The 27,468-nt window shown below is 43.3% G+C and overlaps 1 protein-coding gene across 7 annotated transcripts in view; it reads left to right on the forward strand.

Annotated features, from left to right (window-relative positions):
* Positions 1 to 27,468, forward strand: part of LOC118503280 (mushroom body large-type Kenyon cell-specific protein 1) — a 129,979-nt gene that overhangs the window by 4,050 nt on the left and 98,461 nt on the right. The window contains exon 1 of one of the 7 annotated variants that reach the window (XM_036036365.1): positions 14,027 to 14,357. The exons of the other annotated variants lie outside the window; for them this stretch is intronic. The gene's annotated coding sequence lies outside the window, so the exon portion shown is untranslated. Of the gene's footprint in view, positions 1 to 14,026; positions 14,358 to 27,468 lie in introns of those variants that run through there. 7 annotated transcript variants of the gene reach the window in all.

Here is a 27,468-nt window from a genome sequence, read left to right on the forward strand (position 1 = left end):
TTCATCAGCACCGAAAACAAAAAGGGCTTTTCAGAGCTATGGTAGCTACGCTCTCACCACATTTGGTCACGACTCGTTCGCGTACCCGGCCACGTGGAGCTTTATTTCATTGTCATTCGCAAGTCCCCCACCCTCGTTTGGAGAACCTTGGGAGAAGATAGACCTTGGGGTACTTGCAGCCCTTACGACAATATGTCCAGCAAAACGAAACAAAAACGAAAGCATGGAAGCAAAGGAAGCAAAAAAAAAACAAGCGGAATACATACACTCGAGCCAAGCGTGTGTGTGTGCGTGTGCACTCAGCGTTGTAGTGTAGTTTGTGCGCCTTCCTTATCCTCTTATACAATCAAGCTCCTGCGTTCCCAATCCCCCTCTCTGCTCCTCGTGAGGGTTTAGGCCGCTGTTACTGCAGTCCTATTTCATGCATGTTACATTCCCGATCCTCTACTTCACCACTGGCTACCCTTGTCGCATGGTGTCGCACGCAAATGGTCCTCCTCCAAACCATCAAACGTATTTAAAAAATCGAACAAAAATGGACAACGATTGTCTCGCACAACAAACACACCACACACACACACACACAGAGGAGAATATGACACCCGATTTGATGAAAATTCGAACCAAACCTAGTCACCGTAGAATGTCGTTGTAAAAATAGTTTTCAAAAATGTCCGCCTGCATGTGAGCCGGCAGGGCAGCAGACTCACACATTGGACACACGTTTTTGTAGTTGTTTTGTGGGCGCCCAACCCCTCCCATTCGCCCTCCGTATCATTTTGATACGGCGACATGGCGTTGTCGTTGTTGTTGTTCCGTTTTCTTTGTTGATTTTGCAGATCCTCTCCACGGGTTGCTCCCCGACCCGCCAAACTGCGTCCACCCGATCAATTCATGACCGTTATCCTATTTGGGACAAACTAACAGACAACTGTCTGTTGGAGAGGTGAGATGCGGGATGGGGAGTGGGAAGGGTGGGTGAAAAATAATTTTCCAAACCTTTTTACATCGTGGCCAACAAAGCCTCGCTGCTCGTTTTCTAAACCCTGCCCTGCCTGGGCCAGGCCCGAGAGCATCCGAGAGTTTGAGGTTTCGTGCTGGTAACGCAGTCACCGTGCTTGGCTTCGTTTCTTCGTCTACGTACACGCTTGGAACGGGGGGCGATCCATTCGGTTCGTTTGTTATCAAAAATCAAACATTAGAGTTGTTATTTTTCTTTCCATATTCCTATCATATAAAACACATCCGTGCACTCACAGACACACACTAACACACGCGCGCACACACACCTAACTGTTGCAATGGGGCACCGTGTCGTGCGATCGACAGCAGCAGCAGTTAGCAGGGTGGGTACTCCAGGGCTAGACATCCGGGGCATGTCAGAAGGGTCATAAGGTTCGGTGCTCGGGGTTTGAAAAGGGGGCGTGAGGGCTGGTTGGTTGAGCGAATGGCGAGTTGGAAATAAGGAAGGACACACACGCTTATGTGCTCGGAAGCGTTTGGATTATCATTCGCCCATTGCTCCGAAAGCTCCGAAACTGCTTCTGTCCCCCTTTGTGTGTGGTACGAAACGGGATGAGCGAGGACGGGGGTGCCTCGAGTGAGGGTGGGGATTTTTAGGGAACTTTCCAGAGCCCCAACAATGACGGAGGTTAGAGAGTCAGTGTCAGTCAGCGGCCAGTGATGATAGGGAACGGCGCAACAGCGGCAAGATAGTAAATTAGTTTGGAAGTGGCGGGTACGTAAGGGACTAGTTTTTCGAGTTGATGGCAATTAGTCGATCGCTCGTTATTTGGTCGTGGCCTGCGGTGAGCATTGGCGAGGGCCGAGGGGCAAGTGACGCACGATGGGAATTTTCGAGAGGGTTAACGATTGACGCCGCAGGCAGCAATGGATGGATGGTGGTGGTGGTGGAAGCAGTAGTTGGTGGTTTGGTTGCAATTGCAAGGTTCCAGCCAACAAAACTGACGGCTGATGTGACGGTTGTGCACTTGATCTCGAAAAAATGCACCGAACCGGTTTTTTGGTGCGCCGTTTGGCGTTTTTGCACAAAACCCACCGGGCCGGGACCGGATCCGTTCGGTGGTATGGCATCGGTGAGGGTAACTGGTCGCTGTGGTAAAGGGTTAGGTGTGTGTGCGCGTTTTGTTTTTCTTGTACAACTTTTCCTTCCTGTTACTTTGGAATAAGCTGTTTAGCAAACGATCTACGATACGTAGCGCGGACGGTACGCGTGCATGAATAATTGTTAGCCGGGGAGATCGTTTGTTTCGTTGGTGAATAGATGAATAGATCTTCGAGTGAATTAGGAGAAGTATAAATCACCAACCAAGTACGAGAATGAAGAATAGCTGATGTTGTTTATCATTAGACAACCATATTTGATCGATTGGTATATAGCTTAAAGGAATATTTTTCTATGAATATTAGAGTTGCCCATCGAATGTGTTGGTGTGCTTCCAGAATCATTGTCGCAGAACGTTCGAAAGCAATGGTGTAAATGATGACACAATACAAACCCAATTCCACACAGACTTCACACCGATAATAACAATTTCAAACAATTCGCTCAATTAACAAATATTGTAATAGTGGCGCAGCGCGTCAACGCTCCAACCTTCTCCCGGATCACCCGATTACTACCTCCCAAAAAAGCTAATGGTCCATACCAAACAGCTTAATCGAAGCAACCATCCGGGGAGTTCCTGAGGGTAGTAATTGAATTCTCCTGCCCGATTATACTCGGTCGGGCATTCATTCGGTTCCCTAATGTGTTTTCGACTCGGAATCCCGATCCCTCGTCGATACGCTATCAAATTTTATCGATAGGCGAGGTGGATGTGCCGGAAAACACACAGCCGGGGAAGATGATGATCGGAGAAAAGGTTTAATTTTATTATCGATGTAAACCCCATTGCTGGAGTTAATCGTTGCGATATCGCTCACGGATTGTGTGTGTATGCGACGGGATAACGGAGGGAATTATTTTATTTGGACAGCCAATGCTGAGTGCTCTCGGTTGTCCTGTCTGATTGTGGGCTCGTTATCCGAAAAAGAGAGTAAAAATTGAGTACACGTGAGATGGGGTTCATAAGGTTTCGGCTGAGCAATGGGAATGTTGTTATTCTGGCCAATCAGTTAAAACAAACATATTACCTTCAAACGGTTTGGACATTGTGACTAGGATGGTGGATGCTTTTTTACACTTAAATTTATCTGAAAAAGGGCTGGTTTATATACACGCTTAGCAATTTAAAGTAATGTTGAAGGAATTAGGAAAAAGAGAGCCATAAATTGAATAATTGCCTTACTGTTACCCCCGTTTTCGAATGAAATATTCGAATGAAATATAAAATTTTAAATCATCTTAAATGGGATATAGCCTCAAATTCCACATGTTCAAAAAGCTTTTGGCATTAACTTTTAATTTTTAAACCATTTCCTGCCTCTGTTTGAGATAAAGTCGACTAGAACTAGGCTTTGCTGTATTTTCTCATCACCTGTCAAAACGAGATGGAAGGCTGTTAGGTCGAAATCGACAGCAAATTATTTTAAACCAATAGCGATTGAACAATAACGAGAAGGAGCTATATCTGTCCAGAAATGCCAAAAATATCCACTTTGACCTGAAAGGTGTCTATGTAATTTACTATACGTTCTAGATACCTTTCAAGGTTTAGCGCCGGCGCCTGCCAGTCCAATACACCAGTCTTTTTGGCAGGAGCATCAATGTCATCAATTCACCTCAACTTGATGGATAACATACTTGGAACATTCATGTGGAAGGCACGACAAGTATTTAGAGCCGAGAAGTTTTACAATAAAGTAATGAAAAGAATGAGAAGAAGTTGCCAAGGCAGTGCTATGGAGTACAGCTTTGTTTAAAACTGTTCCTCGTCATCATGCACTCGACTGAATGTTATTATCATCTAAAATGGCCAAACTTGTTAATTTAGTGAGACGAATTAGATCGTCTACACATTGACACACATCATAATACCTTACGGTTTATCGCTTTTGAGGTGAGAAATATCCTCTTCGCCGGTTCTTTGTAAAAAAACTGCCTCAAGTGACACGAGAAATGTATTTTAGTTTTTTTTTCTATTTTGAGAAATATTATCAGAAGTTGAAGCGATTAAAATAAGCAATGGAAAATTCTGTTACTAAAAGTACAGCTCGCTTCTGTCGATTGCTCACTTGTCCGAATTGCTTGAAACATTGTTGCCCGTAAACCTAATGGTTTTTCCCTTTTTGCAATTAACGGTTCCATGGACATTTCGTTAAACGAATCGAGATGACCGGTTGGAAAACTGATGCAGATGAGCATGGAGTATCCAAAGACCGAAGGCAAAAATGCTACTTTGCATCGAGAAAGAGAGAGGGAGAGAGAGAGAAGGAGAGAGAGAGAGAGAGAGAGAGTCAAGAATTAAAATTATGAAAAGCGATGCAAACAGCGTCTAAATATAAAAATCATGTTCGAAGTAAGGAGAAAGAAATTACACAAACACACCGAGCACTGGAGCAGCAGGATAGACTGAGCTAGAAGAGACAATAGCGAGAGTGGAGTACTGCGGGAAGAGTGTTTGATTCGGGTGGGAAGAGTAGGTGAAAATGAAGAATATCCCCGTAGAGTAAGTATGGCGAGGGAAAAGGAATTTAAAAACGCGACAAAAAAGATGAAGTAAGGGAGAAAAACTAACCAAAAAATGCATGCAAAGAAATAAAAAAGTGCACACCATCGTAGCAGCAGCAGACCAAACCCCAGACCCGGGTTCGATCTTGGCAGGCAGCAAAATAAGGACGCAGCAATGCACAGAGGATAAGATGACAAGCGATGGAACCGCATCAAGCAGGGACGGGGCCAAAGCGCGAGAAGGAGGCTGATAAGGGGTGAGAAAAAATGAACTTAAATTATATTAAAAATTCTCGTCTCATCTTGCGAGTGGTCTTGGTTTTTTTGTTGTTGTTGCGTGCCTGCCCTGAAGCACACTTTTCATTTTCCAACGTCTAACCCCAAACCACTGGTGGCGATGCTGCTCCTGCTGCTATCGCTGGTGCTGCTGCTGCTGCTGGACTATATCTAGTATATCTCTGAAACTCCAGCAACCGAGTAACAACCGTTCGCCCAGTAGTGAGGGAGGGTCCGCCAAACTGACGGCACGGCGATGTCACGCAGGAGAAGAGCGAATGGGGCGCAAAAAAAAATTGGTAATGCAGAAAGATGCAACGTAGTGGTCGTTTCTTGAGCGCAGTGCTTTTTTTTCTCCCCTCAGTTGCTTGCAGTACTCTGCTGCTTAATGCTGTTTTCCATTTTCACTATTAAGGATCTTCAAGCCGGAAACTGGAAGAGGGTTGAGGTGTTTGGGTTGAGCTCACGATCCGAGGAATTGTTTTTTATCCCTTTTTTCTTTTACTATTCCCGACGAAAAGCAAATGAAAAAAAACGAACAGAAATTCGCCCACTAAAAGCTGGGAAGAAAAAGCTCGCTTTCCTGAAGCGTGAGGCTCCAAATCCTTGAAGCCGAAGGAAGCTGAGGCTGTCAAAATGGGTGTTGCTCGCGGTGGACAGGACAGAAACTGCAGCTGAAAAAAAAACGTGGAAAGGAAGTCCCCCAAGTAAGGCAAAAACAACACCTCGGAAAGAAAGAATTAATTTCCTCTCGTGGTGCATCCCGTGGGTGTCTTTCCGCGGTACACTTTCATATTTAAGGCCCTGTGTGTGTGTGTGTGTGTGTGTGTGTGTGAGGGATGGGGCACTTTTTTGTTGATGCAATCAACCCGCCCTAACCACACGTTTCAAATCCTCCAAAACGCGTCGCCCACTGTGCATCGGGAATGGACAAGGAAATCTTGGGCCCGGGTTGCAGCTGCAAACATTGCAACCCGGGTAACGGGAGAGGGACTGTTGATGATGTTTTGCTCCAGGTTTTCTTTTTTGCTGTCTCCATCCTACTGTTGTTGCCCTCGGCTACGTGTCCAAAGACGCAGTGTGTGTGTGTGGTGGAGCAGCTATCGAACGGAAACAGTGTGATGGAGAAGCAGTGAGGCGGGTTTTTGGAGCAATGTACAAAAAAAAAACGGAGAGAAATAATTCCACATCTTTTCCCGACCCAACCCCGCTTGCACGGGATTCAAATGACTTCCTGCAATGGGTCTGCGTGCATACGCGACAGCGAAAATCTCTTTGGACGGTAAAAGAAGAGCAGTGACGCTTTATATGGAAAAAAGCAGGCGTTTGCTGTAATAGAAAATAAGGATCGAAAAGATGAGTGAACGAGTGCTAGAGAGAAGGAGAGAAGTAGCACACTAGAGAGACAATAGCACGAGTAGAAAGAAAGATAGAGAGAGAGAGAGAGTAGCGAGACTAAAAGATGCAAATGCACACACGTACAAAAAAAAGCACTCCGAGCCCTTGGCTGGACTTTGGCCGTCTTCAGTCAAGATGGATGCGTACCGCTGGCGGATTTTTTGTCTAGTTGCTGTCACTAGCCTGGCGTGGGGGGATAGTTTTTTTTTCCCTCTTCTCAGCTACCAGGTCTCTAGCGACCCATTTACTTTCGTTAGCGAATGATTTTTACTTGACTCAACCGTATAAGATTAACCGAAAGTATATCTGCGCACAAACTGAACTATGTAGCAAAACGCAGTGAAAAGGGTTATGTGTGTCTATGGCGAAGTAAATGATATTTGTCCATTTTTTTTTGTTTCTCTCTTCTGCTGCAAGTGCTGTTTTTGTGATAATTTTACTAGATTTATCATATTTTAAGTTTTGCTTTAATCTTGGGTGTGGTTATTAACAGAGTGAAGGTACTTACTAATTTTTTGTTCTTAGTGGTTGGTTTTTACGAATAGTTTTCAACATTTTCATATTTATCTCAGTTTCCTTTGATAACTCTCTCCCTCCTTTTCCTGAGATCAGGATGCTCTTGAGTCAGCGTTATAAGCTCGAAACTGTAGCCTTAGTTAGAAAGGCCGCTGTTTATCTGAGCCGATGAATTTCAATATCGCTCATCAGAAAATTTGGAAAGTTAGATTGTGTGGGTTTTTCAAAGGGGCTTGCTTAAGCTGGGTGAAGTTAACATTGGCTTGATCATGGTAATCGATTTTCATATTTGCCTTTATCCTGAATGCATCTTCAAGCGATTATCAGTTTGCGTTATTAGCAACAATACTGAAGCAACAATACTGAGGAGCGAAACCAAATGGAGCTACTTAGAAGTGTGGGATGCTCCATGATAATTCGCCGATGCTAATTTTACAAATTTTAAAAATGAGATTTCAAAAGAAAACTATGTAAATTGACTGATTCAAGGGTGATTTCAGCAGAGAGAAATCTACTACCAAATCATTTTGATATCTTGGAGCTTAATCCCATGGTAAGAATGTGTGGAGGTCACATATTGACTAGATAAAAACATAGATATAGCCAAAATAGGAAGCAAAACATTAGGTTTAGCTTAAATAATTAAATTGATCCTCAATCTGACGGAGAGAACATGATATATGATGATATGGAGAACATGACTGCATGTGCTTCGTTTAGTCATCTAGCCGCATCTGTTCTGATATAGAACGTTTTCAGTTTCATTCTATAATGATTATGAGTATAGGTAGCATTCACCCATAAATAGTAGGTCGAGTGGAACATGAGGAGTGTTGGATCGAATTTGTTTTGAGCTACTTTTGCTTTGCCTTGCGAAGCTTAATTGCAAGATGCGGTCGAAATGTTCCTAGCATGGCAGTTCGCATATTTTTAATACGAAAGTATGAAATAATCACCTAAAAAAGAGATTATTAGTACTTGTGGACCTAATAAATATTCAACATTTTCTGGCTAGCTATATACTCAGCCAGCTTATGTGCGGAGTGGAAGGATTGATACATGTGAAGGATTTTAAGGGTCCCAAGTACTTTGTAAAAGAAAATATCTAAGAAGTTTAGCTCTTGGTTTCGTCGTTTTTGGTTTGATCACCTGCATGTCCCATACAGAGAAATTTGAATGGCATGTTGGTAGAGCATTAAGAGTAAAAAATTTGCTATAACAAAACCAAAAAGCTCCCAAAAAGCGGTTGAAGTCTTTGTTCCTCAGATTATCTCAGGACACTATTCCTTCTTTTGGAAGATGGTAAAACTAAAGTTTACCGATTTCTCATTATTGCTTGCATGCTATTCGGATACCACGATTAAGATTATCTTTAAGGGTTGTGTGTAGAAGGCGCCAAATTGCTTTTTTGGACACAGTCCAGAGCATCAGGAGGTGCAGTTAAGGACTTCGAGCGATGATGTATTAGATGAATGTTTTGAAATCAACCAAGGAGAAGGGCAAGATTACCAGGACATTGAAAGCTCTATAATTCTAAATACCGAAACATTTTAAGCACACTCGGAATAGTACAGCAGAACATGTGCCCCAGCAAATGTAAACAGCAATTTCTCTCTCAATCAGTCTTCAGTATTACAGTCAGTCCGTTCTTTACGAATACAAAAAAAAAAAACAAGTTAATAATTCTAATCGCCTTTTGCAACCATGAATCATATTACCTGCCATTCGTGACTGTTTTGAAAATCCAAGGTGTGTTGAATAATAGGAACTATCCAGGCGAACCACGAAATGCACGGCATCATCAATAGTAAACCACCCTCCAATTTACTACCGGCAAAAGCCCAAAATCCAGCACTCGTATTCCTAAGCACAGAAGCACACAGGCACCAAAACCAAATCGCTCCTCACCAGGAATAACTCAACTTCGTGTGTGCGTGTTGGCACGAAATGCATGAAAACGGTACGGCACGGTAGGAAAAAAAATCGATAGTGCTGCATGTATTTGCTTACTACCTCAATGAATGCACATATATGCAACCGGTGTACAAAAACGGCGCAAAGAGAAGCCAAACCCTGGGCCGATCCCAGCTTAAAACGAAGCACACGAAACTAATGCACGGTCACTGGGGCGACCGCGGCCACTGGTAGCAGGATAGCAGGGTGGCAGCGCCAAAAAGTGTTGAATAATTCACACACGAGTTTGGAACACCTTTTGGGACGTTCCAATGTCTGGAGTTCTGGACTGTGCGCGCGAGGGTGTCGCTGTACCGAGGGAGTCACCGTACCCGTTGTTCGTAGTCGCAGTTGTTGCTGCTGCGAGCTTCACCACTCCGTGAACGATTGATTGGTGGATCAGGGGAGAAAGAGGGTGAGGGGAAGAGACGGGTACGTCTCGTATCTTAATATCCTGGGGTGTGAGACGGATTCGTTAGATCCTTCGGCGCATATTTGTGCACCCATTGGGCGAAAGGCGATTCGTTTGAGCGGCATTTGACAAAAATTACGTACGGAAGCGCAATCGGAGCTTGCAGTTTGTTCGTTTTGCATTTTGGCTGCTCGGTCGGTCGATCTGCAGCTGCATCTGCTTGTCCTAGTTACATTTTGGAGCAGGGACTGCGATGAACCGATAACGCGATGCAAAGGGGCGCTCTACTAAGCCCGACAATGGGCCAGGTCCAAAAATCTTCGCCACACATCTGCCCGCGAAATGGGGCAGTGTTAAAATTCCGGAGTTTGAGGGCATTAAGCGATGCATTTGGCCGGTTTGAATACTTTGTTGCAACTGCTTTCTGTGGAGGTTGTTCGCTAAAGATGAGAGGAAAGGGCATCATAAAAATGACGCTTTAAAGATTTTCTTCAAATCAGTAATGAGGCACACGACATATTAATAATAAATGACTATAATTACACTTTTTTCCTAAAGCTCGCCAGCTATTCGAACAATGGCCGATCACCTATAGTAGTGGCTCACATTCATCAATCATAACGTTCCTTGCGACCACTCAGCGGCTGTAACAAAGCTCTCCGTATCTATGATCGATATTTTTCATTACTCTTCCAGACAGTGTTATCGATCGATTTTTACAAAGTTCGGTTAATTTTCTCCATTCTTTTGTGTGCATTCAATGGCACACTGGGTGGGTGGAGGGGGTGGCCCAAAGTAGGAAAGGATATGGGAATGGAAAGACAAACCCCAGAAGCAGAGGGCGAAAGCTGGGCACAGAGCAAAGACAAAACAAAAAAATCAAACCCATCGTCATGGCCGAAACGAAACACATTAGAACAAAGACTTCCTCATCGCGCGCTGTCTTGGACAATTTTGCTTTTTCGCATACCCGAATTTTCCATTTTCCTCGACCTCCGCCCACTATCCACCCATCCTGAGAGGGGGAGGGATTTTTCCGTTTTTCGCTGTGTGCTCGCTCTCCGTGCTCGTCGTGCGATGCGTTTTTGCGATGATGGGTGGCGAGCGAGAAAAGATGAAAAACCGGATCCCAATCGTCGTGGAAAGCGTCCCGGGGTGTGTGTTGAAAGTAATCTTGTTTTTTCGTCAGAATATTTCCGGCGCTGCATGATATTTTCACCACTGCTATCGGAGGGATAGTTTTTGTTTTATTTTATTTTTTACTTTCGGTTTGGTTCGTTGTTTTTTTTTTCTGTCGAGTTGCTTCCAAGGGTCTAGCCTGTTGTTTTTTTGTTGTTGCCTAGGTCCGTAGTTCATCGTGCCGCAGTCGCATAACAGTGCACTGCATAGATCTTGGTCGAAAGGCGAGGTCCTCGGTTCCTGGGTGTGTTCTTTCTGTTAGCAATTTTTTTTTCCATTTCTCTCATTTCCCTTGATGCGCGCCTGCACTGTCCTCGCCGCCCGGCCTCGGTGCTCGGGTCCCCGGTGGTGGCGCATTTTAATTTTCAATTTGTTTTCGTGCACCCAGTGTGTCGTCGTCGACGTCGTCGTTTGCCTCGTCTCTTCGCCTCTCGCTGGCGGTTGGTTTCGTCTCCGTGTTGTCCATCGATTGGATAAATTCCCATTTGCACCTCGTCTGCTTTTTTTTATTCGTTACTGGTGTTCTTGATGAGTGCGGGAAACGGAAAGCAGAATCAGGAAGTGATGGCAAAAAAATCTCACCTCCCCCCGGATGAAGAATCGGTACTTCGTGACGATTTTTGTGTCTCCTGCTCCGTCACATGCCGAGTATTTGCATCCCTAAGGAGTTGAAGAGTTTTTCGTTTTTGCTCAGATTCACCATTCGACTCGTCCGAAACATTATCAAGCAAGTTTTTTCTTCCATTGCGTTATGGCAAGGAACGGTTTTTTCGGTATTCCTACTGGAATATTTTTAAAATTCTAACATGGCTCAAGTATTCATCAGAATTTTTATTTTAAGCTTCACGATTTTTGGGGTGAAAAAAAAAAGTCACTTTAATGTTTTACATACTTGTAAAATTTAATTGACTTTTGATGTGATGGAATAGAACCTGGCCTGCTATTGAGTCTTGGAGAGTTTTCGTCTGACTTGGACAAAGTACAGGTCTCAACGACTTGTAACAGTACACAAAAATTGAATGTTCTATACAGTCTCAGCTTCGTAAAAAAAATCCTGAAATTTTCATTTGTATGTTTCGGACGACTCTTCCCAGCCTGAGATTTATGATATGACAAATAAGTCAATGGTCCTTTGTTAAACAGACGCAACCTCTACTCTTCTCAACTGTATGTCGCAGTTGCATGCTCTTCCACGGTGTACATAGTCACTACTAGAGCAGAAAGCCTTTCTCGCCATAAATTCAAATCCTAAAATATCACAATTCAACGAACTTATCTTTACAGACTGCAAGTTAGTAACTGTCGTTCATGTTTTTCTTATCACTCAATCATTACACTACACGTTTAAAATCAATGACAAATACCGGCATGAACGAGGTGAAAGTATGATTCAACAAAAGCCTTTTGAAGCGAAATTGTTGCTGATGCGTAGCAAAAGTACGATACGTTAGCTGTCAAACCAGCATGCCGTTGTTTGCTGCACATCGTCATCGCCATGATCGTCATCAGCGTGATAGGCGCCATGATCATCTCAATTGAAAACCGTTGCCAGACGGCGTGCGGCTTCCGCGAATCGTATCCCGTTAACTCGAGGAGCCGAAAGATCGCGGTACCTCTTCGAAACGCGACATGTTTGAGACGGTCTAGGCTAGGCCCCCGGTTTTTTTGTTTTTGATTTTGTTTTGCTAACAGTTTAAATGCACACATACGTGACTGTCTCTTGAGCATGAAACGGATGCTAGGCGACACCGTTACATCGCAAGCATCTCCGTCCTTCGGTTAAAGGAAAAAGTGGAAGAATAAAAAAAAGCTATCGTCACACAATTTATACAAAATTATCAGCTCAGTTTGGAATGTGCCGAGTCGAGAGTAACGTTTATCACTTCGTGCCAGGCATTCAAAGTATTTGAAAGTAGATAAATCAACGAATCAGTGATTCACGGGAGAGTTTGAGCAAAATGATTATAAAACAAAAATCAAGATACGTTTATCTACGCGAGTTGTGCTGATGGCCGTCCTTTTGTCCGAAAACCCGTTCGCGCTATTCAACAATAACTTGTTTACTTGCTTCCGTGTAAAATCTGTCCACGGATTTTGTGGGGTTTTCCCATCAAAAAGCACCCCCTTACACCCCCCACCCTGCCTGGGGAAACGATCGTCTCGTAATCGGCTCCATCAAAACAGGGTATGAGTTATCGAAACGTCCAGTTATTTTCCGCTGCCAGACAGATTTAATTATCTTACGCTAGTTTTGTGCGATGCTTGGCTGCTGGATTACTGTGCGGGGTTGCATCGTTTTAAGATCGCCGAGCTCGCTACTGGTCATGGATCTCACAATAGTGATGATTTGTGTATGAGTTTCGTTGATTGATCAAGGTAACGAGGTGGCGAGCAAGGTGTTGGAATTGATTTTATTTGTAAAGTGTGTGAGTTAGTGTTGAGAGTAATGTAATGTAGGTTTGTTGATCCCATTTGCAAGGAGAAATAAAAACAGATACCTCTATCAGAGTATTCTGGGCAACTTTAATCAAATGTTGGGACTTTTTAGGTTTATCTCTGCATTTAAGTATTGATTTATAATTATTTAAAACCCATAGATGGTTCATTATTTTACAGTTCAGCACAGCGCTAGTTAAGCGGACAGATTGGGAGAGTAAGTTTGCAGTTTAGACGGCAAGAACTCTGCTATTACTGCATTACTACTATTTGGAAGATGCTTCAGCGTGCTTGTATTACGAGATCTCGTGATCGATCAGGTCTTGTCAACTTCGCGATTATTTGGTAAACTTCTTGGCAAGGATAGACTAATAATCCTTCAGGTTGATAAGGCATCTTAGACGACTAAGATGAAGCCTTCTTCGTGGATACCTATGACATCCTCTATTAAAACCAAGCTGTTCTTAATTTGGAAATTGTTCAGTGCGATCCCCCCAGCTCAAAGAATCAAACATTCGAGTATCGTTAATTATAATCCTTTGCCAGGTTTTCGATCAAATATGTGGATGTATCTGCCAACCTCTATCAAGAAATCACATGGCGATATCGGGGTTTGATTCCCCTTCTGGATCGTTTCCCAGTAGAGCGGACTAACTATCCAACTACGTTCTGTCAATAAGTCTAGTAAACCATGCGATGGCCTGCATGACCTAGCAGATCGTCAAGCCAAGAAGAAGGAGAATAAAGGAATCCTCCTATCTATCCTATCTTCGCAAATTTTATCTTCAGAACATTATCTGGTTAGCTGATCTGAGACATTTTCGAATGTAAACAGTTATCTGAAGTAAGTTTTCTAAGTTTCAAACTTTAATTAAGAACCACGACCGATTCAACGACTGCGACAATCTTCGCTTTTGCTCCCTTAGCAGGAGATATTAAGTTAAAGGCAAAGAAGTGTTCCTCATTCCAATATGAATCATCCCTTTTTTAGAGATATTACATTTTGTTATTAAAATTTGCGTCTTACAATTAATCTTAGGCTTTAACGTTCCATCAACGGAACGCATCCCAAACCTAGCGGATTCGTTGCAATATTCGCCTTCATAGTACGAGTCAATATCCCATCAATCAAAATCTTTTAAAGAAACAGAGAGTACACCTACACGAAGTTTGATAACAATAGTTTTAATTGAGAGAGAAAAAAAAGAACACAACATAAACATACTCCGTTCTACGTGCTTATTTTTAACGGCCTACAGATCTCAACAGGTGGTGTGGTGCTATTTGTCTATCGCCACAGGTAACACGCTCTGCTGTACTTTACACCTTTGCGCCAGGCGGGAGATGAAGGATGAGCTTGGTACATTGACAGCGCAGCACGCAAACGCGCTTGACGTGCAAAAATGTGCAAATCGAACAACATGCAACATTCGGAGAGAATGTGTGGCTACCGTTGCGGTTCTGCTAAACGAACAGTGATTCTTCTCGCTGACAAAGACACCTATCCACACCGAAACGCAAGTGTTGATTAGCATTGTCCGTTGGCAGTCAGGGGTGAGTTCGATTTGGTTTTGTTTTGTGTTTTGTTTTTGTGGTGTGTGAGAGCTCCGTAAACAAAAAACGCACTCGGGTCAGTTTCGCCATGCATGTAGAATGCATCGCCTGCATTACTCCGGTACGGTGAAAGCGTAGCAGTGCACCGTGTAAAGCGAGAACCACGGTAGAATAGAATGGAAAAGAAAGTGCAAAAATTAGGGTGCGTGAAATAGACAAAAGGGGGAAAAACACAGGTGTAATGTACCCAACCACCCTGTGCATACCCATCGCCAGATTGGGCCAGCAATCGAAATGAGAATAAAAACTAGAACTCTCTAGCTAATCTCGTAGCTCCGACTTGGAGCGTGTTGGCCGACGGGGGAACGGAATGGCCAGAGAGCCGGACGAGGCCGATAGAATAGAAAATAATCAGACCGCATACGCATCGTCGAAAAGTGCATCGTAGCACACAGCACCGCACTTAGCCACCTTCCCACCGTATCGCCTTCCCAGACCCGGCCTGAAGCACGAATTAGGCTTGAACAAATGCAACATCATCAAGCCTAAGCGTGTTTTCTCTCTCGCGATGTGTGGTGGTGCATTGGCTGTTTGTGGTGGTAAAATTTAATTTGCTTCACTGCATCGGACGGCGGTGGGTGTTGAAGCCTTCTCCGCCGTTTGGTGCATTTGCAGATAATTTTGCCATTTTTTGCCGGGTTTGTTTTTATTGTGCGCTATGTGTGTTTGCATGCGATGGAAGTAGGAGATTTAGCTGGGGTTTGTTTTGTTTTGTTTGCTTGTTTGTTTGTTTGTTTGTTTGTTGGTTCGGTTGGGGTGGGTGTTTTTTTGGGGTTGCCAATCAAATGGAAACTTGCCCGGTGCACGTGAGATTTGGACCTTGAATGTTAATGATCACTTCTGGCAGGTTGTTTCGGAGCCAATAGCGATGATCACGTGGTGGAAGTATGCTTTGTAGTAAGCAAAACACAAAGAATATTAAAAAAAACCCGACAAACCCGTAGAAAAATTGACTATAATTTGTGAGTTAAATGAAGTCAAATAAATTTCCAAACAGTCATTCAATTTCATTACTTTGAAATGCTTCCCATGAACAGATTAGCAAAGCAATATTTTTGAATGCAGTTATATCCAGTTTGACAAGAGGGTTAAATCATTGTTTTCGACGATCTATTTTAAATTTTTTAATTTATGTCTTGATTCAGTAATTCAAAATTCAGAAAAACTTTATGAGGTTTAAAAGCGTGATCATAATTTTGTACTCTTAAATATAATTTTAATTTGATGGATTTCTCAGTCCGTTGGTTACTTTTTAAACATTTTCAAACAATAATCAAGATCAAGATAGTTGTGGCTTTAGCATCATTACTAGGTATAAGCTTGCTATACTTAGAAACTGTTATTGAACAGGGAAAAGACACACAAAGTGATGAAGTAGAGAAGAAATCGAGATTTTCGTAGTAAGAATACAGCTTTCGTGTCATGTGTGCGGGTAATTGCATCGCCGAACGGAAACTACTAAAGGGCGAGTAGCGCAGGAAGCTTGCTTCGAGTGAAGGTCACCCTGTTTGATACGATCATGTGTAGACGAGAGAAACAAAAACAACCAAGAATATGAACATTCCTTTAACAAAGTGAAGAACAACACGTGTTGGGTGAATTTTAATTAATCATTAAAATAAAATATGATTTACATGGAGTTGATATAAAGCATTTCCTTATCAAGGGTTTTTTTTATGAAGTATCCAAGCGAATCTGATTAGTGGATCAGTATATTTGGTTTTACTTTAAACAATTACAAGAAGCGGGAATCATTTAAAAACGGAAGTTATCGCTTATTGCACTTTGTATCTTTCTTTTTCTCTCTCACACACACGCGCTCTTTCTCTCATTCGCTCCCAAATGCATCTCAGTGTGACCAAACAACCATTCGCCTGCGGATGCATGCGGGGAGCGTGCGGGCCGGGTGCGAATTTATTTGGTTTTCTAATCAGTTTTAACTATCAAGACGACAGCGAGCCAAACAACGCTCGGAGTGGGGTTGCATTTCGTATGTGCAAAACGGGCTGTCAAACGAATCAGCGCTGAGACGGCTCTTCTTGGTATGGGAGCGTGTGCGACTAGCCGAATGGAGTCGCGAATGTAACGCGTTATAGTTAAGCTTAACTGTTTTCTACCAGGGGTTTTAATAGACGAATATTATGGAACCTAAACGGCCGCTAAATTTGTTTGTTCTTCAAAATATTTTAATAAGAAACTAAGTGACTTGTAATATTCGTGAAAGTCTTAAACTATTTTGTGCGTCAATTATATTCAACCCATAAAGCGTCTCAACGCGTCTACTTCCAAATGCTCTTCTAGACCAATCAATCCCAAAACGCAGGCAAAAAACCGCTTTGTTTCGTGGCCTAAGCTTCAATGTGACATGGCATCAAAACCGAACGCCACAACAAGTACTCGTTTCGCAACTGCTGCCAGTAGCCAAGCGAAACTACGAGTAGTTTTATGCCTTCGTTTCGGTTGTTTTCGGTTGTACACTTATCAACCTACATGAATGAGAGGAATCACTCTTATTAGGGGCACGCACACCATCCCACACACACACACACACACATATATGGCATGGCACGGAGCGGACGAACTCAAGTGGACGGATTGGTGGAGGGAGTCGGTGGTCGGATGGATGCAGGTGCAGGCGATGCACTATTTGTTGTTGCACAACGGAAGGCCGTACCAGTGTGCATCGGTGTATGTGTGTTTGGCATTCAGTGCCGCCTTTTTGGTTCGTTTTTGGAACAAGACACACACACGTTGGGTGGTGCAACGTGACTTAGATTTGCGACTGTGTCGTAGTTGTTTTGGAGAGGCTTTTATTAGTGCAGCTACTAGCCATTTTGGGGAATTTCCACTCGCTAGCTGTGTGATGTCATTTGATTGTGGTGCGGTGCAGATAATTGAATTTTGTTGCTGAATCTATAGAGTAGTAGGAATAAATTGTGTAACATGTGGTCTTTCGATTATGATTACAGGAAATCAGAGTTTGATAAACGTTAACTGAAGAGCGGTGTTTTTTTTCTTTAGTTTATAATACAAGTGTACACTTCAGTGTACACAATGTATTCTTCAAAATTACCTCTAAGAGCTCTTTAAGTTTAAGAAATTCATTCACTAGACAATATTACATTCATAAAGTGCATATTCGGTGCTTTACACACCCTTGTACGATGATCAAATCTTCAGGAAAGGAATCGGTTAAAGGGTGAGCTTGGCTAGGGCTATAGGGTGAGGGCCCGTCAGTTACTGGCCACATTTAATTTGATTATATATTTTCACCCAAGCACCGCCGGGTTGGTGGATTGCAGGCCTGCAACTATAATCTTATCTGTGCATTTCCCTCACCTCACCCTAGCCCCCACACCGCAACTGCCCCCTGCAACGGAAGAAAGTGGCCGACCGTTTTGCAGGCAGCCAGATTGCGTCAATGTTTGCAATTATCAGTGTTATTGTTAGTGCTTAGTTTTGGTTCCTCGAACACACACGCACACACACATGGCTGCACGACATGGAGAGGGCCAGGGCCAGAAAACAGCGTTCTTAAATAGTGCACAATTTTCGCTCCTATCAACTATCAGTCAACAACGGGGCTTACGGGCATGTTTTATGGTACGAAATTTAAACGCGAATTGTGACGCCTTCGGTGCTGCGATACGAGCTTTTTGCCAGCTGGAGTGGAGGGTGCATCTAGGTCAGCGTTAGAGCATGCAGGGTGGCAGAGGTGGCGTTTTACAAATGTGGATTTATTTGTGGTTTTCGTGGGGTGAAGCTGGATATAGGAAGAAAAAACTCTTCTTTCAAAAATTAACTACTTACATTTAAGCCTTCAAAATCTTCCACAAATGAATTAAAAATGTCACATTCACGAATTGAGTGGCAAAGAGTTTGAGTCTCTCGAGTTAAGTCTTTCACATTCGCCATCGTCTATTTTGCACAAGTACCCCGGCGCACTAATGCAAATGGCTCATGACAGCTCGTTTACCAGATTCCGAACTGCAAAATAAAAAACGACTCCTTCACCCGATTCAAAAGCAAAAAACAAGATTCAGAACCGCGCCATATGCAAAAAAGTATGTGCGAAAAAGTAAAGTGAAAAACGGCAGAAGTGACTTTTTTCCAATTAAAACCGGGGCGAATTATTTATTTTAGTAACACCGTCCAGCGAACCAGCCATTCCCAACCCAAGTTGCCAAAGTACATGGCACGTCGTGGTGCGCTTGCAAGGCTCGGGACAGTATGTATAAGTTCGTCTGGCAACGTTGCTACTCTCCTTTTGTCTTGCTGAATCTTCTCTGGCCCACACACACACACAAAGACACACGGAGAGAAATTACAAAGACACATAAACTAAAAATTTTCCCAGTGCTTTTTCACATTTTCCTCTCCGGACAGTTTCGGACAAACGGTCTGTTGGAGGACAAGCAAGTTCGGAAGTAGCCGGGGAATACACAAAAAACCCCAAGTCTCCCTCAACCGAGACAGAACGACCAAAGTGGACTGGTCATAGTGAGTGTGTTTTGTTCTAGTCCTTACTGTTCCCCCGTAGTGCTGGAGTGTGCCGTTTTCCTATTGTGCTTTTTCGGTTCGTCCTTACGAAGACAACGCTGATCACGTCCAGATGACGATAGTATGTAGCATGGCTCGTTGCTTATGTGTTTGTGTATTTACACTCGTTGAGGTCTTTTCTACTGTGCACGTCGACCATCAGCACCACCAACATCATCCCGTGCACGGGGGGATGCACGAGTGCAACAATTGGAAATGACGTAAATGCTCGAGAGCTGCGAAGAAGCGGCTGCATCTTTTGATGCCACAAAGTTTTTGTTTTTGGGGTATATCGTTTTTTGTGGAGTGGCACTTTATGCAAAGTTTTTTGGATTTGGTTCGGGACTGAATATATTAATGTTGATATACACTTACCTGCTACATAGAGATGGTGTAGATTATTTTTTTCAAAGTACAGTGGTCTTCATCCTTGATGGTTACTTTTTTTACCCTAAACATATGTAACGGGCTCTTAGTTGATCAGAAGCTCTAATCATCTTCATTGCATATTTGCTATTGAATCTGGAAAAATAATAAGAAGAGTAACAATGTAGTAAGTCATTATTATTATTTTATTGAACTTGTTTAATCAGGGATAATTTACTTCCAAAAAGGTATAAAAATAAATGAAAAACTCTTTGCAATAAGTGCAGCTTGGAAAATCTAGATGTAGATACATTGAAACATTGTAAAACATTGAATAGGGTACTAAAGCTTCTGATTATCAGTTATCATGTTTTTCAAACAACTGTCATCTGCTCTATACATATGTCGTTCAAGAAGGTGCATCCTAGCGAACGGGGGAATGGCCCGGATGGAATTAGAAACTCGGTCCTACCGTGTGAAGACCGGCACCGCTGTCGCAAATACTACCGGGCCACCCGAACCAATTAACCAATTAGGTAATATTTCGTATTTCGCACACTTTTGTGAAATTTTTATGAAATTTTAAGCTATACAATAAATTATCTCCACATAGAAACAATAATAGAAAATTAATTTGACTATTTTAATAGTATGATGATGCCTTCATAATGCAGTAAAAGGACTGAATAATCTCCGACTAATTACTAACTTCAATCTTTCTCATCTTCTTTGCCATTAAAACCACAAAAAGCCTTGGTCTGCCATTACTCCTGCGTACTAAGAAAGGATCCGGATGGGATTCGAAATTCGGTTCTGCCGTGTTAAGACCCGAACTGTTCACCCCACGAACATCGAACAAACTCCAGAGCATGGTGTGGTAATAGCTACTTTAAGCAGAATGATACACTAGCGGTGGAAGAGTTAGCCTCCCCAATGTGCTTTGCACAATTACACTAGAAAAGAAAGCTATCCCTGAGGACCAACAATAACTCTGATTCTTGTACAACAACTGCAACACTAATTAGGCAATATTACATAAATTATAACCTTTTCTTGAAAAATACGTGCATTTGAAGACAACTTACAACATCCAGTAGCAGGTCTGAAAATATCAAAGGTTGTTCGAAGAGTTTTGCGGAACTGCTTTATAATGCTGAAACTCGTTCTTCATCACTTCTGGGCGCTGCTCCCGTTTTGTAACATGTCAAGGTTATGCTGGTCGCCTTTATCCTGCCCACGAATTAAGATATCTTCCGGGTAGGACAAACGAATGAGCAGTGAAAAGAAAATGGAAAACTGGGAAAAATGAACATCAAGGCATGCAAGAGAGAGAGAGAGAGAGAAAGGGAGAGAGAGATAAAGAGAGAGGGAGAAAGAGGGATCAAGCGCAGCATCGGGCAAACTGGTAAAAGTCATCGATCGCGTACGACACCTATCGGGACTAATTTCCGTCGCCTGCTTCTGTCGCTTCTGTCGTTTCGAAAACCGATTTCGCTGCCCAGCTTCCCCGGGCACTCTGCCGGGCGCGAGATAACGGGCGCGTCGTCTTTGAGCATCCGTAGACACGACACGGAACATGATGCCGATGATGATGGTGCAGGCCGACCAGGCCGACAGCGTTGATACCATCTTTCATCGTTAATGGAATCCTGCCTGCCTGCTGCATCCGCACCAATGCACTGCACCACGCTCGCTCCCATGCACTTGATCTCCGATCCGAACGGAACGACGGAGCTTGATCCCAAACTTCAGGCCAGCCAGTTCTGTGGATCGAACTGTGCTACCGAACTGATTGTTGGATTGTTGGTGGCCCCTTGGTGCATCGAGGGCTGAACCGGGCGAGTGTGTGTGTGTGTGTGTGTGTGTGTGTGTGTGTGTGTGTTTGTACGCGAAAAGTCATCTTCCTCTGGCTGCTTGTCCTTGTCCAGCGTCCGTAATCGATTTCGTTGCCACCACTTGTGCGGCCCTTTGTTGTGTTGTTTACGGGCGTAAGGAGGAGGAGAAGAACGTGGCATGAGGACATGGCAGGGGCTGGGGAGAAGGGTTGAATAGTTTAATCGTTGGTTGTCTTACGATCGCGCCACCATCGACGTGTGGATGGAAGAGATGGAGAAAAACTGGTCCTAACCGAATCAGATTGAATCTATCAGTTTGTTAGCTTCGTTGCTGCTGCCATTCTCGTGCAGGTTGGTCGGGGCATCTTATTTTGTAGCGAATAGAGTGCACTTTTACCTATTTTGTTGGTTAAATTAATTCATTGGTAGTATCAAAATCATTCAACTATCTGTTTACTTGCTTAAAGAACTCTAGTTTTCTGTTGAATTTGAAGTTGAAGTATCTTGGAAGCCACTGGAATGATATTATGAAAACTTAAAAAAAAACACTAAAAATCACACAAAAAGTGTTAAGGCAAAGTGCATCGAAAACGTAAAGACGTATGTGTGTGAGAATATGGAGGACACAAACGAACAACCACACAAACAGACAACGTCTCAAGCCGCAGGGCCTCTAGACTGCCGCCGAGCACAAGCGATTGCACATAATTTGATCGATATACAATATATCTATTATTAAATTGCGCTCTTTTATCTACTACCATCTGGGGCCTAAGCTCTCCTCACGACTCCATCGGTCGTCACCACCGGTGGCATTCGCGTGGCTTGCAGAAACCTTCAAATGTGTTGTGCCCATTCCGACATTTCCTTCTGGCCCGTGCCGCCGTGTGTCTCCCGAACGCACTTACCGAGGTGAACTCGTACTCGTAGCAAACGTACGAAGGGTTGCATTTTCCACGCGGAGCTTTGTTGCAAACCGAGGTGCCCAGCAGCTTCTTTAGCGATGCAAAGGGCTGCAGCGAGCGAAACCCATGGCGATGGATGAGATGGGCATCCGCTCTCTAGCTCAGTCACGCTTACAGTGCGATGGTGCTTTCCTCGAATGGATGAGGGTGTGCGAGCAACCTGTTCCTTGGCAAGCGTTCGTACGACAACCGCCGATCCATAAGGTGACCAATAAATTAGCAAACACTTGTCCAACTGTGAGGTACTGACGCTGTTACTGCTGCAGTACGATCGAGTGCGGAGAGCGAGATCGCGTTTTGTGATTGTGCACGAATTATTTGCAGTGCAGAGATATGGCTTCTTGAGTGGGGAAGGGAGGGAATGGATGTATGTTGTGGGGGACTTGGTGGTGGTGACCTTCAGAAAATTCGATCGTGAGAAATCCCAGCGGGCTTGAGTTTGCATTGAGCCAATAGGTTATGTTTTAAAAGCCCGGCAACTAGTGTGTGACATGAATTTCCTTTCAGTGAACGAAAAGGCATTAAGAATGACTATGTCAATAGAACATAATGGTGCAGCAGAGAGTGTTAATTGCTGACCAATATCTCTGCACTAGGCCTTAAAATTTTAGATTTTCTTGTACGATTCCTAGCAGTGAGTCTTGCCTGTTTAAAAATAGTCGATCGATTTGAACTGCTTGTGACGCACAATTTAATGATACACCTGTCCTAGATCAGCTGCACTTTGTAAGAACAAATAAGACAACAAAAAACCAAACAAAAAACAACTACCTCTTTTACGTCATTTCCGGTTCATCGTTCACTACTAATTCTTTCCAGGGGGGAAAAAATGCTCGGCAACTAATTTATTCCGATTGCTTGTGAGTTGATTCACCAAAAGTGCTTTTCTTGCTTGCTAGGCTGACCACACGTGGTTGGAACGATCCCGAAGACATGATATTGTTATTAGGCACAATCAACCCCACCTGCATTAATGGCAGGATGTTGTTAGCTCATGTAAATGAAATCAATAATACCGCTACAGGTATCGATAATCATGGCGCAGGGAAGGAGGGAACGAGAGCGGTGGAGGAGAACTGGGGGGCCTGGGCCATTAGGTCCTACGAATGGAGAGCAAAAGGAGGCAACCTAGGCAACCTCTATCACACTAGGGTTCAGGCCCATTCTTACTACGATCGCCCGCCACCAATCTCCAGCACCACCTGCAGGCCTTTGTCGTCCACCAAGCCAAACAGGAACTTCTCCCGTTATTGAACATCGTTAAGAATTACGGTTAGATTTCTTAAAAGTGGATGCGAAATATGAAAATGCGTACGAGCGTACACGAATGGGTTGAATTGATGCGGACGGGACCCTCGTTACGCCATTCATTGAGGCAGTACAGCCTCCTTTCGTTCCTTTTGTCTTTGTTCGGTTCCTTCGAGAGCCATTCTCCCTGGCTGCTCTTGATCTTGCACTCTGTAATCATTCAACAACAACCAGCGACCAGCGCTGGTCGATCATCGCTACTGCAAATGACTAGCTAGCCAAGCCTCTGGGTGGAAAAAAGTAGAATTTCTCGTGGTGCATCGAGCGGTTACTTTGGGATTTGGAAAATTCTTGCTTAGAAAAAACAAACGGCAGTATGCTCGGCAAGTGAGTGAAACAGGGCGAATCTAGTTGCCACTTAATTTCGAACCAATTTCAATCATATCCCTACGCACTGATACACTCGCGCTGCTGACGTGTTTTTTTGTTGTGCGTGTTTTTCTCTTTCAAGAGCGTAGTAGCGTGGTGTAGAGCATCGTTTCATTGAGCCACCCCATGATGGGCGGATGCGGGGGGATAGTGAGATGCTACAGCGTTGAAGACTTTAGTTAAGACGAGGACTGCTGTGGTTTGCTACTGCTGCTACTGCTTTTGCTGCTGTTGATGATGATGATGAGGACGATGATGGGGCAGTTGACCGTGGTCAGTATCTATGATTAGAGTTTTTGTGTGAAGAAAACCCGTCGTTAGGGTGGTTACACCCTGCCGGTGTGCTTCGTTTTCGCCCGCCATTCTTGTAATCAACCTTCCGGTGGTCAATTGAGGAGGATTCTCGGGCTGTGGCATTTTCCCAGACGAAATCGATGCTATAATTTAAACAGGAAGTTGTTCAGAAGCTTGGTATGTTTCTAGGAATTTGTGAAAATCTTGAATTTATGTTGAGATATGTGCTCGGACTGAGGAACCAATTTGGAATCACTACACCACCTAGCCCGTTGGTAATGTTTTAAAAGATTTGTGATTGTTGACATTAAAATGTAGCTTTTAGCATTATATCCGCTTTTTTAAAGATTTATAATCCTCTCCGAGCTGAGAGTTTAAAAATAGGTAAATATCAGAGTAATCATCAGAAAATCCCAATTCCCAAGACACATGGGAAGCGAAATTTCTTGGGTTTCCTTTAATCGCTACACGAATATATGCTTTTGACATTCAAATTCAGCAATAGTGTGTTATTGTATCATAAAAAGCGTTAGTAAGTAATACTATTTTACATCATACTGATATTAATAATTTTTTCAGGATTTCAAAATTTTGGAAAGTTGCCGGCTTTATTTTCAGAAAAGCTGCTTAAAGTTGTAAAAGTGGAAATTAGATGTGTTCATACTTGGACAACTTGAGGATGATCTGGAACATTGTAACGTCAAGAAGAATTGAGAATTGAGACACGTGCTTGTGGCGTTGTACGTTTGTGTTATTAAAGAAGGTTGCACCATCGGAGAACTCACTTTCACATCTGCCGAAAATGATAAAGGATGACAGGATCAATTATTGACGTTATTTCAAGACAGCTCGTACCTTTGCACGGCGGCTGTCAAATACTGCATTTGGTGGTGAAATGTACTCTTCCATGTAATAGTTGTTGAGGCAATCTAAAACAAAAGTTTCCCTCAAAAGAAATCCATCGAACAACAGAGATGTACTTTGACTAGTCGATTGAGATAAGCGTTGAAGTTGTAGCTAGTTCTAGCAATTTATTAAGACAGTAAAGGTGCTAGAGCTACTACGTGAAAAGCATAAACATTAACGAAGTAAAAAGTAAAAATTATTATTCCCCCCGCCCTGATTATTGCCCGTTCCGGCGGGAAAACACGTGCCGGAATCACGGCTAGCACTATTTCCTTCTGATATGTCCATACCAGTGTCCACCCGGTTTGGCTTCGATTGTGGCCCGAGCCGACATGCCGACGGTAAGGTGGCACAAAAACACCTGTTTTCTCACAAAACCACACGGCGTCGGCCCGGTCACTCGATAACCCGATAGCCCGAGACGTGTTCCGTGACTAAAACCGTAAACATTTTTGCCCCACCCGGCCCACGACGGCAAGGCCACACAGTCCACCGACGCAAATGCAAGCGTGCGCCACATGCCACCACCAACGGTCGTCGTCGCCATCGTCGTTGGTTGCTTCGCAGCGCATGAACATCCACACGGATTGGTATGTGACCGAGATAAGCTTCTTGCCGGCTTGCCCGTGGAGCTGGTCGGCTCGGTGCCTGCACCATCGTAAACACCTGTTGCCTCGGGTATGCGTTGGTTCGCGATGGCCGTGCGGGTGGACTGCAAATCGTTCTTTCTGCGAGACAACCGATCTGTCATGTGCAACAATCGCTTGGGCCATTGTTGCCGGATAGTCTGATAGACGGTTTTTCAGGAGCGACAAACAAAGCAAAACACTGTCTTCTTGTGTTGTTTTGCTTTTTGCTTACCTGCGTTTTGCCTGCCTGCTTGCTTGCCTAGCATAGAACACGTGTGGTTTTTCCGCAAGTGTGCTTTGTCTGCTTTGCTGTGGCGTTTAATAAGTGGAACAAAAACACAAAAAATGACGCATTAGCAGCAACCATTCGTACATATCGAATGTAGGTTAAACATATTATTTACCTCGCACGTGCGAGCTTAATCGATAGAATCGTTAACAAAGTCTTAAGTTCCGCTTGTGAACGCTCAAGATTTCTGGTCACTCAACAACAAAACTAAGGGTGTGTGAACGGTAAAACAATCACCATGTCAGTTATCAAATAAGAAAATTAAGATCGATTTTAAACGATTATCAGAAAACTGACTTCCCGAAGTACCATCTGAAGACGATTATCCTGTGTACTTATCCAGTCTTCAATCCAGCTGTTCAATCTACCATGAGGCATCAATTCCTCCACTCTTCTTCAGCATATAGTATGAACATGCGAAGTAGTACTTAAACTTTGTAATTTCGTTCATATTTTGCTGGAATATTGCGTTAACTATAGTCAATTAATGCGTCTTCTTGAATGGCCAGAATAATAGATTTGTAGTTATCGGCGATAGGCTGAGAGCGGTATCAAGGACCAATGCGAAGAATCCTAAGCAGTTGTAATTTTTCATATGTAGGTCCCAATCAACAGGTTGAGGTTATTAGACTCTTTGCTACTCTATTAGACTCTATTAGACTCTATGACTCTTTGCAAAAATCATACTTCTGATTGTTAGATTTTTGAGTATTAAAACCGTGTTTGAAAGACACTTCCAGAAGGACTCCATACACCACCATCGATTTTTTTGTTAGTTGTCGTAATAGAAAGATTAGTCAACGTTTTCTTAATCGTAGAATCCTACATGTTCATCAATGTTATAGTTAATCATTTTATCATGGAATTTTTTAATAACCCAAATCTGACAACTCGACCAAAGGAACTTGTTTGCTGCTCATAGGAATAGTAAACATTCCAAAATTGAAGATAATTTGGCAGCTATGTCCGTGTAGTTATATCTCACATTACTCTATTCCCAATGAGTTTTGAAAAGAGGAAGAACCAGCGGCCATAAAGAACGCATTATTGCATGGTTCAAACCCGTAAAGCCTACGAGTTGATTAGAGTCTGAAGTCTTTAGAAACCTGCTGCCATAGTTTACTTCAACGTTATCCCTCGTCAGTATGAGCTAATCAAATTTTTGTTGTACGTAACCCTGTTCCCATAAATCGAACTAATTCAAATGAAATTCATTGACAGCAGCATTTCTATTCCAACCCATTGAATGTCTAAATGAGCATGATTGATCCCGAAGCGGTTGTTCTAATTATCCCTTCATTTCACCACAGTCAAACAGTGTTGAACTAATGAAAATCACTCATTGCCGTACGGGGAACGACACGTCCCTAAACCATCACCACAACAGCGAGCTCTTTTCGTACAGGAACCGTTTATGAATTATTTTTGATTGATCACTTAACTATTAACCCGCACCAGCAATTGCACCTTACAATCGCTGCAAACTGCACCCGAAAAAACCATTCGTCCTACCAACCGCTAGCATCGTGCAGCTGAGAGAAGCTGACGGGC

Source organism: Anopheles stephensi, chromosome 2, assembly GCF_013141755.1.
Source record: "Anopheles stephensi strain Indian chromosome 2, UCI_ANSTEP_V1.0, whole genome shotgun sequence".
NCBI classification, from domain to species: Eukaryota; Metazoa; Arthropoda; class Insecta; order Diptera; family Culicidae; genus Anopheles; species Anopheles stephensi.